This window comes from Camelus dromedarius, unplaced genomic scaffold (assembly GCF_036321535.1).
Source record: "Camelus dromedarius isolate mCamDro1 unplaced genomic scaffold, mCamDro1.pat HAP1_SCAFFOLD_153, whole genome shotgun sequence".
Classification (NCBI taxonomy): domain Eukaryota; kingdom Metazoa; phylum Chordata; class Mammalia; order Artiodactyla; family Camelidae; genus Camelus; species Camelus dromedarius.
In genome coordinates, this window is record NW_026989835.1 from 52,684 (window position 1) to 68,567 (window position 15,884).

A 15,884-nucleotide genomic window follows, 5' to 3' on the forward strand; every position below is an offset into this window, starting at 1 on the left:
TTACAACTAAAAAACAACCAGGTGAAGTGGAAGGTGTTTTAAGGAAGACCTACCTGGCAGGGCTATTAAGCAGACTGGAGCGAGGGGAGCATTGGAGTTAGAGGAATCAATTAAATCTCTACCAGAAAAATAAGGAATAAAATGTAACAGGGCTTCAGTGATAGTGGATGTAGGAATGGAAATGGGCAGAGAGACATAAATATTACTTTGAAATTAGCTACAGGTTTGATGACTGCATGTTGGGGAGACTTAGCCGATGTGTGGACTGAATGTTTGCATCCCCTCAAAATCCATATGTCGAAACCCCATCTCCCAGGGTGATGGTATTGGGAGGTGGGGCCTTTGGGACGTGATTAGTAGGATAAAATGAGGTCATGAGAGTAGAGCCCTCATGAATGGGATTAGTGTTCTTATACAAGCCCCCAGAGTGCTTGCTTCTCTCTGCTCTCTGGGATATGAAGATATTGGGAAGACAGCCATCTTCGAGCTGGCAATCCTCTCAAGGATACATTGACCTTGAAAGTCTCAGCCTCCAAACCATAAGGAATATGCTGGTTGTTTAAGCCACCCGACCCACGGTAATTTGTTACAGCACCCCAGACTGACGAAGACAGTGGAGAATGCCTCTGAGTTTGGCACTGATTGCCTGGAGAATGCTGAAACCCAGGGAAGTGGGCAGCACAGACGTTTACTCATTTAATCCTGCCAACACAGTAGGAGATAGAGTCTACATATTCCTCGCTACTTAAAAGGTAAGGAAAAAGAGGCACAAATAATAACAACGACAACAAAAACAACAATAATTTGTCCAAGATTCACACAGAACCCCCTGGAGGCAGAGTGAGAATTTATACTCAGGCAGGCTGGCCCCAGAGCCCCTGCTCATAACTAATAAGTCAGATCACCTTGCTTATGTGGATCAGTTTTTCTCAACTGTGATATGAGGGTACTGTGTCCAGTAACTTATAATTTCAAAATACTTCACTGTAACGGAATCATTAGTCACAGGCCTTACAAACCACAGAAACCTACACATACAAAAATATCTCGTTAGGTCAAGATAACCAATAACGTTTTTAAATATTATACCTGCTGGGCCTTTGCAATAAAATGTCTTTTTATAATTCTGTCTGGCTACAGAATAACTTCATAATCCTGCATGTTGCTGGTAGCTCCCATGTTGGACAGCACGGGCCTAGAGATTTTAAATTACTTGCCCAGACTCGCCCAGGAAGCTCGTGGTGGGATCCGAGCTATAGTCTGGGACTTTTCCTTCCTATCCAACAAGTCCCTCATGGAAGTTTAGAAGCTTCTCCTTTGGTGCCCAGCTGTCTATCCGTACTTATAACATCTTGTCAGGTGTTCCAGCCTGCTCCTGAACATCAGCCAGAACCCACTTCTGCTCTATTTTGTCCAGGTAATACCTTCTAGCAACTTCCATTGCCTTCTTGGCATCAGTTCTTACCTGGAAGGGTAGTGGCTAGAGGTGGAAATGTGTCCACATGACAGGTTTTTCATAAACATAGCAGGAGTGGTCAAGAGAATAAAACGTCAGGAAGATGAGTAGAAGCAGGTCATTTAATATACCAAATGGGTACTTTCAATGTGTGAGTTTCCGAGTCCAGGCTTGTTCTGCTCGTGCATTACAGGCCAATAAATCAGGAGACCTGGTTTTGGGGGCAAGAAATAGCGACTTTAATTTGGAAAGCCAGCTGAGAAATGGTAGAATAATGTCCTGGGGAACCATCACCCCAAGTCAGATTTCAGGCTCTTCTTATATTAAAAATGGGAAGTGGGAATGCTTGGTTGTTGCAAACTTGGTGTATGAATTCTTTGTTGTTAGAATCCTTTGTTCTTGCAGCTCTTCACCTGGGTCACATCCGTGTAAACCTCCAACAAACAAATGTTGTTTTCTATTCTGTAACTTGTTATCTTTATGTGAATAGAAAAGTGTTAATATCCTTCAAAGTCAGAGCCTTGAGAATAGGGTCTCCTGTATATTTCAGGCTCTAGGCAACATTGTTTTACAAAAGGTGCAGAACCAACAAGACTAAGCCTAGGAAACAGGGCACAGGGTTAAAGTCAAAGGAACAGATCTAATATGGAGTCAGATTTGTTCTTTCCTATTTCAGTAGTGCCATGGAGAAGGCAGTTTGGGCAGCTTTTTGTAGGGTCCTGGAGGCTTTCTCTCTCAGCCTCTGTGTGCCTCTGTTGAAAACCCTTCATAGCTATCTGGCCTGCTGGAAAACCACTCCGCCTGTTTTGCCCTGAAGATGTGTTCTGTTTATAACTGATCTCTACTTCTTGGAAAACAACTCAATAAAAACTCAGTTGGTTTTCCACCAGCCATGGGCAGGGGTGAGGAATAGCACTTTATTATTTTATGAAAAAAAATAAAAGAAGTCTTAAAACAGCACTGGGCATATAGGAGAGAGTCAATAAATGCTTCCTGGCTGAAATCAAAAGTGATGGCTCAGTGATTCCATGGCTGCTTTATTTGCTGAGCTTGCTACTCCTTTGCTCCATTACACATTTTTTTTAACTGAAAAAGAAATACATGCATGTGGTTAAAAAATTTCAAACAGAGCACAAAAATACACAAGTGAAAGAAGTTTTCCCTCATCCTCTCTTCTTTCAGCCCTCCCTGGAGATGCCACTGTTTACAAACCTTTGTGTGTTTTCCAGATATGCTATGCACATTCCGACCTATGTATGTAAATTCCTTTAAAATATTACTTATTTTTAACTTAAAGGGATTTAAATCCTCATGTGTCTTCTGCCCTGGTAATAGAAAAGAACAAATCTGACTCCATATTAGATCTGTTCCTTTGACTAAACCCTGTGCTCTGTCTCCTAGGCTTCATCTTGCTTGTAAAACAATGTTGCCTAGAGCCTAAAATATACAGGAGAGCCTATTTTGAATGCTCTGACCTTTAAGGATATTTAACACTTTTCCATTCATATAAAGATAACAAGTTACCTAATAGAAAATAACGTTTGTTTTGTTGGAGGTTTACAGGGATCTGACCCAGGTAGATAGCTGCAAGAACAAAGGATTCTAACAACAAAGAATTACTACATCAAGAAGATTGCAAAAACCAAGCTCGTAGGAAAGGAGCCTGAATTCTGACTTGGGGAGATGGTTTTCCAGGACATTAGTTTGCCATCTAGGTCTACAGAAAGTTGCTATTTCATGCCCCAACACCTGGTCTCCCAACTTACTGGCCTGTCCTGCATTAAGGAGAATGAATTTGGACTCAGTAACACTCCTATCTTCCTAGCAAGATGGGCACTGGAATTGAGGGCAGCTATCCCACACCCAGGGACATACTGTGTGCCCTTGATGGTTCCCCGAGTGTGGGGAGTGGTTTACCCAGGAAGGATGGGAACTATGCACCAAAACTCAGGCAGTATGCTCCTTTTGGGATCTGACCTTGTACCTCCCGCTCCCCGCCAGCACAACACCTGGGACAGTGGAGGTAAGGCAGATATATTGCCTGCCTGTGTCCCAGCGTGTAAAAGGGGAATATGTACTCTTTCCAAGGTAGTTCTGAGCGACAACACCTGCGGGTGCTTGGTTCCCAGAGCAAAAGGAAACCCAGCTCCGCTTGGGGGCAACGGGTGTGATCCCCGTAGGGGTCCTGCAGAGGCCTTGGGTGGAGGGCTGTGCCAGGGAGTTAAAATATGAGCTGCGGGCCTTGAAGGGTTAGAGAAGTGTGCAGAGGCAGGACTGCTGCCTCCTTCAGGATGCCCCCAGAGTTAAAACTATTTCTCTCCATCTCTGCTACTCTCCTCCACACTCCAGATCCCTGCCTTCTCTCTGCTCCTCCTGTCCATGTCTCTCCCTCCACTTTTCCCCTTCTCCCCTCCTCCTCCCATCTTCTCCGTCCCTCCCTTCCCCAACTTCTCTTGCAGAACACAGAGAGGATAGCTGGCCCTCCTGCGCATGCGCAGTCTGTGCCAGCTGGACCGAGGGTTGGAAGCTGCAACTCCGAGCCGGGGATCGGCCCCAAAGGCTTCTCAGCTCTTTCGCCCGGTAGGACTTTGGCTCCTGCCCCGGCGCCCCGGCCACAGCTGTCCAGGGCCAAGTGTGCACTTGCCGCCTCTCGCCCCAGCCGGGCTCCCCTCAGTCCGCGGCTGGCGTCCCCTTCCCCTCTCCCGCCCGCGAGACCTCTCCTCCCGGGCTGCCTCTCCTCGGCCGCCGGCCCGTCCCAGCCCCTGGGCGGGCTGTGTCCCGGGCGGGCGGGGTCTGCGGACCCGGACGGGGGCGGGAGGCTGGGGCTGGGGCTGGGGCTGGCCTCCGAGCGGGGCTACAGCCCGCGTCCCCCCCCCCCGCTTTCCCTGACCCGCGACCCCGGGGCTGCCCTCCTCTCCCTTTCCCGCTACCTGGGGACCAGCTCAGTGGTGTGGGCGCTGCTCCCCGGGCTGAGAGCCTCCGGCTGTGAACCCCAGCTTCTCCTGTTGGAGTCGGGAAAAGGGAGCGTCAGTGCTGAGCGAGCTTCCGTCTCCTCCCTCAGTGTTTCTGCCCCAGGTAAGTACCTTGAACACTTTCACGTGTTTTGATGGCGGTGCTTGATGATGTCACTGTTTTTATAGTGAGAGGGATTACAGTGTTGAAAGCAAGGCTTGGTTCAGTTAAAAATGAGCTGAAGGCATGAGGCTGTGACATCCTCCATCCTTCCCTCTCCCAGGGTGAAACGTGTGGCCGTCTTTCTTAAAAAGATAGTTACAGTCCCTAACTAGCCCAGCCCAGCTAGGGTGTGTTAACAGGAACAGCACCACCAGAGGAGTTGGAGACTCAGGGACTTTGCAGTCCTAAAGAGCTCCTGGCAAAATTTGGTTTGTTTTGGTTTTTTTGTTCTTCTTAAATTGTGGGGCAGACTAGTAGTATAGAGGGAAAAATAATTGTCAAGAAATATTTTTTCATTTAACATCTTTATTGTGATATTGTTCACACACCATGAAGTCCACCCACTTAAATGCTACAATTCAGCAGCTTTAGCATATTCACAGTGGTGCAACCATTAATATTCCAGAACGTTTTCATCACTTCAGAAAGACCAGTGGAAATGAATGACCTATCCACCCCTTCCCAGTGCTGGTTCTAAAGAAGTTTCTTGGTTGTTCCTGACCATAAATTATCTTGTTACCCATAAAAACTCTGGTAGGAAATCTAAACAGAATTGTATTGAATCTGTCTATCAAAGCAAGAAGAATTAATGTCTTTATGGCATAAATTTCTTCTACCCATGAATATATCTCGGACCCTATATTTTCATATTTCCAGAGCCTGGCCCATGGGAAGTCCTCATTAATTGTTGGGTTTGTGAATGATGAGATTCTATACATCGTTAGTTGCAACTGAAGCCTTTCACAGAAGAGAAAATAAACTCACTGAAGCCAAGTGACTCTCTGATGGTCAGAAAGAGTGACAGCCAGTGCTGGAGTGACCCAGTGGACTTGGTGTTTGTAACCAGATTTCTCTAGCACCTACAGCTAAGGGGATCAGAGTATTCTTTTATTTTTTCTAAATGGCGTTGCTTTTATTTTTACTTATTTTTTAAAATTACTTTTTATTGAAGTGTAGTCAATTTAGAATGTTAGTTTCAGATGTACAGCAGAGATTCAGTTATAAACATATGCATATGTATCTACATATGTTTTAGATTGTTTTTAGTACAACTCATTACAAGAAATTGAATATAGTTCCCTGTGCTATATAGTAGGTCCTTGTCATTTATTTTATATTTATTAATGTGTATCTGTTAATCCCCCTTTTCCTGCCTGCTAACCACAGTTTGCTTTCTATGTCCATGAGTCTATTTCTAGCAGCACCGTATTTGCTAGTAATATATGCTGGTTGGCTGCTTTCAGTTTCAGTAATTCCACCTTATCTGTGGGCATTTTCCTTCTGGTGGGCCTGTGTGTGGTTTGCACACGTGATATAAGAGTTGTGTATTTGGGAGAACTCCAGGCCTCATGTAGTGCCTGGTACAGTGTGCCCACTGAGCTGATGCTTGAACTGGGAAAAAAAACATAGTAAACGTTGGAATTTCCACTATGGTTGAGAGTTCCAGGTTTCCATAACCTGTTTAGCCCACCTTAATGTTGGCTGCACCCATACTGGGTAATTTGGTGGAACTTCATGGTATGGTGGTGTAGAGACGGGGCCTCGTATGCTTCTTCTCTTTCCGTTTTCTAAGACTCATTCTCCTGGGCCTTCCAGATCCTCCCCCAGAAGTGCCCAAGGCTGGCTTGGTGCTGCGCTGAGGCAATATTTGTTAATAAGACCCTTTCCTCATCTCTTCTGAGCCTCCGTTTCCTTCTCTGCACAATGAAGACTTAGACTAGAAAAGTGCTTTTCAGTTTCTTTTAAGCCATGTTTCCTTTGAGAAACCGAATATACAAATCTCTCCTCCCATTCAACATACAGATTTTGACACATCCTCCAAGGAATGACATAGCTCTTTGTGGAAAATTGAAGTGATTGTGATTCCAGGTGGCACAGAAAAGACTCTTCAGACATTTATTGCAGGGAGAGGGCAGGAAAGGGGCAGTATATCCCACTTTCTAGTGTGAGCACTGGAACAGGGGCTTGGGTTTAAATACAGTGTCTGACGTGGCCTCAGTCTAATCTTTTTTTTTTTTTTTTGCCTCTCTCTAATCTTGCACAATGTGATAAACCTCTCTCCCTCAGTTTCTTAATGCGTCAAGTTGGGGTGATAATAGTTTAAGTCTTTTGTGAAACATTATACACATAAGACATTTGTTTCTCGGTAGAAACAAAACCTGCGAGAGAATCAGGGATTTTTAAAAAAAAAAAAAAATCTTGTCCACAGCACTCTGTCTGTGTCTATTTTGAAGTTCCTTGAGGGTGAGTGTTGGGTCTAAAGTCCATCGTGGGACAGGTGGCCCATGGGTCTGTGTGCAGCAGATTGCCCCCTCCTCCCCAGTCCTCTTCCTCTCAGTCCAGGATGAAGTTCCCTAGTAGATTTACACAGAGATCTTGTGGAAATGGCTTTTCATTTTATTGTTTCATGAAGAAGGGCTGCCATCATGATCTCTGTAGTCTGCTTTTGGTGACCTGAAGGCTATGCAATTACGTTTTTCTATTTAATAAATAGAAAAAAATTACAAGTACAAAATTAGACCTACGGTGGTGGCAGGGGCCCTTGAAAGTGGGGACCATTAGCTTTGTTAGTTTCAGGTGCAGGGGCCTCTGGCCATGAGGACACATCATCGTGCTCTGAAGTTTGAGGGACCAGTGGGCTCAGTGGGAATGTTTACTGAGTGTATCTCATGGGCTGGGCATTGACCTATTTGTACTGTGTGTTCCTTATTTGAGACAGTGAGCTCATTTAACCTCAATAGCCTCTTTAATAAATTAGACTTTTTATTTTGAGATATAATGTAGATTCCCATGTAGTTGTAAGAGATAATATGGAGAGGGCCTACGGACTTTTTGCCCAAGTTTCTTTAAAGGTTCCATCTTGCAAAGTTGGGATACAATTCAGTAATGACTCACTAACCCTTTGAGGTTTGTGTTATTGCCCTCATTTCTATTCATGATTAAACTGGGGTTAAGAGGAGCACACAGGCCTGCCCAGGTCACACATGGTTAGTGTAGAGTCGGGTGAAACGTGGGCTTGGGATTTCCAGGCAGTACCATCATGATGCTCTGTGGCAGGGAGCAGCATTCACTTTGCTTGTTCATTCATTCAACAAGCATTTATTGAGTACACTCTGTGGGTCAGATGCTATCATAGGTTTATCTGATTCTTCAGCAGTATGGAGAATCCGGTAATGTTTCCTTCTTTTTTTTTAATCTGAGAAAATTAGCTCTGAGATGTTATAAACCGCCCAAAGGAAATATAGCTCATAAATGAGGGATAGTAAATTTGTACAGTTCCTTCTTCTTATGCAGGTGGTACCCTAGGCATTTTACACTTGTAAACTTCCATAATCCAGATATATTCTTGTAAGGCAAGGATTTTTTTTTTAATTGAAGTATACTCATGTTTACAATGTTGTGTCAATTGCAAGGTGTTTTTTTTTTTTCTTGAATTTGGAATTCAAAAAATATTTTTGAGGGGGGTAAATAGGTTTAATTATTTGTTTCATTTTTTTTTTAAATGAGGTACTGAGGATTCAACCCAGGACCTCATACATGCTAAGCATTTGCTCTACCACTGAACTGTACCCTCCTCCCCAAAGCAAGTTTTCTTATCAAGTATTCTGCAGCTTAGGAGTTCAAATAAACTGGAGTTGAAATCAAGGACTTTTGATCCTACTGTGTTTCTTTGCATTATATCCTGCTGAGGGGTGTGGAAGCAGTTCCTTTATTCATTCCTTTATTCAGCAGTTTTGAGCACTGACTTTGCATCAGGGCCTGGCTAGGTGCTTGGAAACAGAAAACAAGAAATGACCCTTTTCTGCAGAGGGCGGAGGCCTAGACCAAAAGCTGCGTAATGTGATCTGAGCTGCGGTAGCCATGTGCAGACGCTGAGGACAAACTGTACCCCCGGCTTTGATTGGGCTTCCCCTGCCTTCTGACTGGTACACACCAGGTCACCGCAACCCAGTGAGGCCCGCAGCCCGCAGCACAGTATGTACCTCGGTCTCCTCTTCCCTCTCGTCAGGGCCTGCAACATGAACATCCCTGACTACGTGCAGTGTGCTGAGGACCACCATACTCTCCCCATGGTGGTCCAACCCGTGGGGATCATCTCAGAGCAGAATTTGTTATGCATCTATAAGCGAATCTCCTTGGTGAGGCAGATCAGCCCGTGCGGCTCGCAGTGGGCACTCTGTATCCACTAAAGTCACCACTATGCGCCCGAGAATGGGTGGAGCGACTTCCAGACACACCACAAGGTCGTGGGCCTTGTCACCATTACCGACTGCCTCTTGGCCAAGACCTTCGAGAAGCTCCACGTGCAGAGGAGCTGTATGGCACCACGCTCTATGACTCTCGGCTCTTTGTCTTTGTGCTGCATGGGGAGGTGGCCGAGCAGCCGCGCATGAACGTGGCCGTCAATTTACGAGGACTGCAGGGTGGTGGAGAAGAGGATCGAGGACTTCACTGAGTCTCTCTTCATCATGCTCAAGTCCAAGTGGCTGGACGTTGCATCCGACAAGTCTGGGGACAAGATCCTCCTGCTCTACATCCTGTTTGAGAATGAGGACTTCGTGGGACTGGACACAGAGAACAGGAAAGTCTACCTGGATGCCCGGCCACCCTGGCTATGTGAAGGGTTGCTTCCCTACATCCAGAAAGGGATCAGCAAGGAGGAGGGCTGTCTTGTAGCCAAGGCGTGAGGGAGGAGCAACCCGCCGGTTTTCAGACGTTTAAAAGTGAATCCGCCTTTGTTTCGGAGAGATTCTTTTAGGGTTATTATGGACACTTACTCCCGCTTTTCAGTCAATTACCCTGGTGTGACCCCTGGAGTTGCTGTCCAATAGATTAGCCAAAGCCACTGATGCTAGGAGAGCTGGGGAGGAGGCTGCTCTGAGTTGAGATGTGCTCTAGGTCAAATGCACATCAGACGCTGAGACTTGTCTAGTAAATAGAATGTACGCAGCGCTCGACTGTTCTTTATTGATTACATGTCAAAATGATAGTATTTTACATACAGTAGAATAAGTAAGATATGTTCTTAAAATCAGTTTCTAGGGGTTTTTTTGGGGGGGTTACCTCTTTAAATGTGGCAACTGGGAAACTTTCTTTACATGGCTCACATTTCATTCCTGTTGGACAGCCTCTCCTGGGACAGTCTCATCCCTGTGCTTATAGATGTCATGCTGAATCCTGAGATGCAGAATGAGGCGCTGGTTGAGCTGGGGGTGGAGCCAGTGTCTCCTGCTTCCCAGGTCCAGCACCTGCACGGCTCAGGCCCTCTCTCCCTGCCTGACAACCACCATGCCAATTGAGGACAACGGAAACACTGCCAGGGGCTTCCAAATGAACTCCTTACGCAGGGAAAGGCATGTCACGGAGTATGGGGCACAGCAGGGAAAGATTCGTCCTCACTTTGTCCCTGTGATTAGGTCAACGGACCCACTTTGTCTTGGAAGTGCAGACGAGTTCTTCTGGGCTGCCTACCCCCCCACCTTCTGCTCTGTTTCCCTGTGTATCTATTGAGATATCCCTCGAGAAGAAGAGGGTGAGATGCCTTTGCCGAGAGGTGGTCCCCATTTGCTGGGGAGATTGTGGGAATCTGTGTCCCCCCGGCCTACGGCCTCGGGCCTTGACTCTGGAGAGGGCTTATGGCGGTCCCACAGGTGACGGTCGGAGGACCTGGCACGTGCTGCCGGGCCCGAAGTGGAGGAGGTGTTCTGCGATTCTCTGTGAGTCTAAAATCAGATTCTACTTTCTGGTTGTTGGTAAGTTGGAGGAGAAGATGCCAGAGAATTGATAAAAAGATAGTCCAGACCAGTCCTGTGAGTGACAGGCACAGGGGACCCGAGTCCCACCTGCTTGTGGTGCCTGGCGGGCTCTGGATGAATTTTCACTTCCTCCCCGGACATACCTCTATGGCTTAAGGAAGGGGCGAGGCATATCGTGGCCATGACCTGTACTTGTCCTCGCAGGGCCCTGTGATCTACATGGCTTTCTCCCCTTCTGCTTCTTGTAGATGAGCTGGCAGATGTAGTGGTCTGGGCAAAGCCGAGGGCACAGATGCCAGCACCGTGCCACTCCCAGGCTGGCTCCATTCCCGTCACCTGTCACCTCCTGCTCAGTCCCCAGGCGTCAGTGAATGTAGGTGCATCGGTGCAACGTAAGCAGGGACCACATTATCCCCCTGGACAGAATGGTGGGTGAGCAGTGGAAGCCTGGAGCCCTGCCCCAGCCCCCTGGCCAGTGCCTCCTCTTTTGTCACAGGAATCACTTGTGATATGTTTGCTCAGCAACTGCTTGGCTCTGAGTCTGCAGACCCACCAGAGAATGCCAGCTTGTTTTTGCTTTTTGAAGTGTGTCCTTGGGATTTGGCGGAGTAGCTGGTTGTGTGCTTAGCCCATAGTGGTTGACACTGTCACCATTGTTTACCCAGAACCTCGTTTACCAGGCATGGCTCTCGGCATCAAAATACAGCAGCGCATTAAACCTCCCTCCTGGTGGGTCTGTCTGTTTTGGTACCGTAAGGGCTCAGCCAGCATCTGAACGTCAGTGAGATAACGCGGCCAGTGAGCTCGGGTCAAGTACGCTCTCCTCCAGTCACTTTTACTCCATTGTTGCTTTTACTATTCCTCAGTCGTTACTTTTTTTAAACAATGCTTTCGTGCAGGAACAGAGCCTAATTCTCTCCTGTTACTCTTGGTGGGAGTGAGTAAAATTGTCCAGCTTGAAATGCGACCACATTTTGTAGCTCAAAAGCTGTCTACACGCATCTAGGTGAAGTTTAGGTTTGGGGCGCTGACCACGTTGGGGTCCCCAGGCAGCGCCGCTCGCCTCAGGCCCCTGCCTTCCCTGGAACAATAGGTGAGGGTGGGTCTCACCGTCCCCTCGTCCCTGTCCTCACCAAACTCACCTAAATTCTTGTAATTGCTGTCAGTTATTTTTGTTCTCATGTGTTTCTAATTTTCGCTGTTCCTCTTTTCCTTTTTCTATTTCCCTTTCTATCTTGTACCGCCCTGTGTGCATGTTGTTGCGTCTGAAAAGTGGACTGTGCACACCCTGCATTGGAAATAGCCAGATTGTCCTCCGTGCTGTCCCCATCGCTTTAAAAAGCAAAAACCTCAACAGTTGCCTTGATCCATATATTATCCTAGTCATCTTTTTATTTTCTAGTTTTTTGGAATGTTTGCTTTGTTAGCACATCACCCACTGGGGTTTGATACCTGTTAAAATCCTTGCTTTGAGGAACCAGTTTGGTCCTCCTTATGTTTGGTGACAAATGCGCACTTATTAAATTTGTTTGATTGTTTTGAAGAAGTGAGATGCGAATTGATTTAGGCGGCTGCTGAGGGATTTTTTTCATGGAGTATTTAAACTTGGAAAGTCAAAATCTGCAGCATCTTCCTTGATTCTGTCTTTCACACAAACGTGTTTGGCACGCGGTTCCGGGCTGTCGCTGTGTGACGTGCGTGACGGAGATTCCTGGCCAGTGGTCACTGGTGAGAAAGTGGCAGGCTCGGAGATGAGCAGCTGCAGGGGATGCTGTTGGAGGAAGCAGTCACCGGTTTTATGTTTTTTTTGTTTTTTGTTTTTGCATTCACCTTCCCCGTGCCATTTACTTTACTTTGCCTTCATAGAGAGGCAGGAGCGGGTCTAAACTCCATGCCACTCTTATTTTCCCTTTACGAGGCTGGTTTTTCTGAGTATCAGAACAACATGGCCTTCTCCTAAGTAGCTGGCTCACTTGGATCTGGTGGACACAGGGACCGCTAAAGGGGACCGTAGCTTCCTCTCTGCTCCAGCCAGTGGGCATTCAGAGTCGGGTCTGTGGTTTGCCTCAGCAGCCATGCAGGCCTCCCTGTACCAGCCTTTACTATTAACCCATGTTGGCAGTAAATAGCTGACTCCGTGTCTGTTGCAGCTGACGTCCACCACTGACGGCCGTGTCGTTAGTTTGCGGTAGTGAGTCTCCAACACCCCAGTCAGCCGTGAAGTGACCTTGCATTCTCACCCACACCCTGGTTCATCTCACCCGGGGAAAGGGTTTGGCCACCACCGTCATGCTGGCCATGAGACCTTGTTTCTCCTTTCATGCCCTGGTCCAATTGTGGACACTTCATCCTTCACTGACTTGGTCTCGCTTGAGACAGGCCAGACTTTCTGAAAGAGTCCATCACATTCTGGGGGGGAACAGAACAGAAGGAAGAGTAGCAAGTAGGTGTCTAGGCAATCTGGGTTGGCAAATGCAGGCTGGGATCTGTGAAGGCTGGGCTGTGCCTTGGACACAGGCCTTTCCCGTGGCTCCCGATAGCCCAGGGGTCGGAGTGAGAACAGCCTTGCCTGGGTTCCCCCATCCTCATCTGCTCACTGGCAGGTGTGTCTGCTAACTAGGAACTGCCCCAAACCTCGGGCCCTTCAAAGTTCAGACCACAGGAGAACCTTGAGTCCCTTCTCCTGGGCCTCCTTTGTGAGAATCCAGTGCCTTCTGAGATGACCAGCGGCAGGAGATGCCTCCCCCTCCAGGGAGCTCTCTTCGGAGGACTGTGACGCACTGTACCTTGCTATGAGCTTGTGGGGTTCCATCCGTGGTCCTTGCAGAACCAGACTTGAGACTGGCTTAACGATAGAAATGACAGGAGTGATTCCAGGGCAGGGCCGGGGGGAGGAACAGGGGAAATTGAATGTGACCTCAAACACCTAGGTGGGTTCTGGGTCTGTTACTAAAATCGGGAGCCTGGGAGGTACCTGCCAGGAATCGAACTCTAGAGTAAATGGTGGACATGAGGCATTTTTAAGATTCCATTTTTCATCCAAGTTAGGACTTCAAAGAGGCACTCGGGTCTATGGCCCTGGGGCTCATGTGAAGGAGCCGGACCACAGATACACGTTGGGAGTCATCATTCTTAGCTGGTGTTCACAGCCGTGCAGGTGGATGAGCTCATCTCGAGAGGTGCAGACTGAGGCTGAGGCGGGGCAGGGCTGTGCCTGGGTTGGAGGAAATCCCAGACCATGCAGCTTTGGTGTGTCAGTCAGTGGCGTTTGGGATTTTCAGAGCAATGGCATTTATCCTTAAGGGTCCTGGGGGTGGGCAGGGCCACCCAGGAAGAAATCTGAAGGGAGGGTTGTGGCCACGCGTGCGCGTCTTGGGATGATGCAGAGGCTGCATGGTCCGGGAGAGGAACCTCCTCGGAAGCTGGAGTCGGAGTGGGGAGTGGGGAGAAGGTAGTCACACTCACCTGTGAGGGAGGGACAGAGGCCTAGGGAGTCTCCACCCTAGCGGACTCTCTTTCCCACGAACAAAAGGCCAGCAGACAGAAGATTTGAGGTGAGAAGGGACGGGCGCTGGGAGAGGAGCCAAAGTGGAGAATGGTGGTTGGACAGTTCTGGAATAGTCTCCCTGCAAAATAGAGTTAAAAAACCCAGACTCTTAAGAATATTGATAGTGACGTTGGAGGAGATAGTTCTTTTTCTGGCCTCCTAAATGTAAGGCATGTATCCGGGGATACACAGAAGAATCGGGCAGTCTGGTCCGGGGGCTTGACCCTTACCAGGGGGAACAATGCAAGTTTAAAGGGGGAGAAGGGCAGCGGAGGGAAACTAGCCAGGCCTCGTGTCAGGTACCAGTCGGCCACACTACTTGCGTGTTGCATTCACATCCATGTCTCCCAGGTGGGCGGTGGCAGCCCCCTTTTGCAGATTGGGAAGCCTTCTCAGAGGGGTTAAGGGATTGGTCCGTTTAGCGGCTAGTCAATGCTGTAGCAGGATTCAAGCAGGGCCTTGTCAGACTTCAAGGGCATGTTCTATCTACTAATTCCGGTACCTCCCTGTTGTACCTGGATTGGTGAATTGGGTCAGTTTTGGAGCCTTTCACAAAAAGTACGATTTAAGTGCCTCAGGACTGTTTCACAAAGCTCAGTGTTCTTTGATGGTTCAGAAGCACCGCAGTGCTTTTTGCCCCACAGAGGTAAGGTCTTACTCCTTTGACGCTGACGTGGTTGCAAATGACGTACAGGTGCAAAACCAGACTTAGCAGCTTCTGAAGGGAAACTCTCCAGTTCTCCCTTGATAGGCTTTCTTCCACGGGATGTAACCTGCTGCAGCGTAGATCTGAGCTTTCCGTATGGAGTGAGGGTTTGATATCCAAAGTTAGCAAAGAAGGGTCAGATGGAGAAAATCGACGTTAACAATTTATTTTGGGGTTTCATTAGACAAGATGCACTATCGCTTAATGGCCCATATAACGTATGTAATTGAATACAGAATATTGCATTCCTTAATTTCTAATGAGAGCTGTCTTGCAAAGTAAGGTTGTCTGCTTTGGAACTTCAGCTTAGCCACTAGGGCGCCTGTCAGTGTGTTGGTGTGATTGTATTTACACAGTGCATGTAATCTGGGCTTCCTCAGCCCCAAACACTCTAGTGCAGAATCATAGGCTGTAGCCATCACTTAGTTACACAAATACTTCTACAGCTATATGATACAAAAAAAAAAAAAAGAGAGAGAGAGAGAGAGAGAGAGATTGCCTTTATCAAAGTTCCTTTGATTTTAACTGCAAACTGTTGTTGAGCAGCTCTGGTTTCCTTTGGATATGAATATGTACATTTCTTTGCATGTAACTTGGATTTTAGACTAGAACACCAACCTCTTGCTTTCCATGAGCCACAAAACTCATAGCCAAATGACATACGTATGAAATATTTTATTCTTTTCTTCTGAGACAGAATCCTTGAATCTGGGACTTGGGCTGTGATTTTGCTTTTTGCTCTTCCCACCCCTCTTGTCGTCTCACTCCTTTTTCCCACGTGGCCTCCAAGATGTCATGGTCTCCGAGGAGCAGGTGGACAAACACCAGTTGGTCGCCAAGCAGTCCTGCTGTAGAGGGAGCCCAGCCAAGAGCTAAAGGACATCATCAGAGAGGGCTTCCTTGAAGAAATGGGCTCTACATTCAGTTATGAGGACAGAGTAAGAGTCAGCCAAGAGAAGGAATCAAGAGGGTGACTCAGGTGGCAGGAGCAGCCCGGGTAGAGGCCTGGAGGCTTGTGGGGTGGGGACTCGGGGAGAGTGCACTGTGTGGTCCAGGGTGGAGGGTGCCCCTGCTTGGGAGGACCCTGGAGTGGGCCTAGGGATGGAGGGTTTTGGAGGAGCTTGCTTTTTTACTAGAACTGACACAGAAGAGGCAGTGAAGTGTGTCAGCAGAAAGTGACCCTCAGGAGAGGTACTCCTGGTTTTGTTTCTGATGTTCTACAGAAAGAAGGGGTCGGGGTGGGCG

The 15,884-nt window shown here is 47.6% G+C and overlaps 1 protein-coding gene across 36 annotated transcripts in view; it reads left to right on the plus strand.

Moving 5' to 3' along the window:
* The window catches only part of LOC135320890 (uncharacterized), a 143,275-nt gene that overhangs the window by 20,827 nt on the left and 106,564 nt on the right, over positions 1 to 15,884 (plus strand). For 34 of the 36 annotated variants that reach the window (XM_064484033.1, XM_064484065.1, XM_064484058.1 and 31 more), the window contains 3 exons: positions 593 to 752; positions 3,806 to 4,036; positions 4,398 to 4,531. The gene's annotated coding sequence lies outside the window, so the exon portion shown is untranslated. Of the gene's footprint in view, positions 1 to 592; positions 753 to 3,805; positions 4,037 to 4,397; positions 4,532 to 5,287; positions 6,629 to 15,884 lie in introns of those variants that run through there. The other 2 variants (XM_064484051.1, XM_064484049.1) reach the window with 2 other exon arrangements.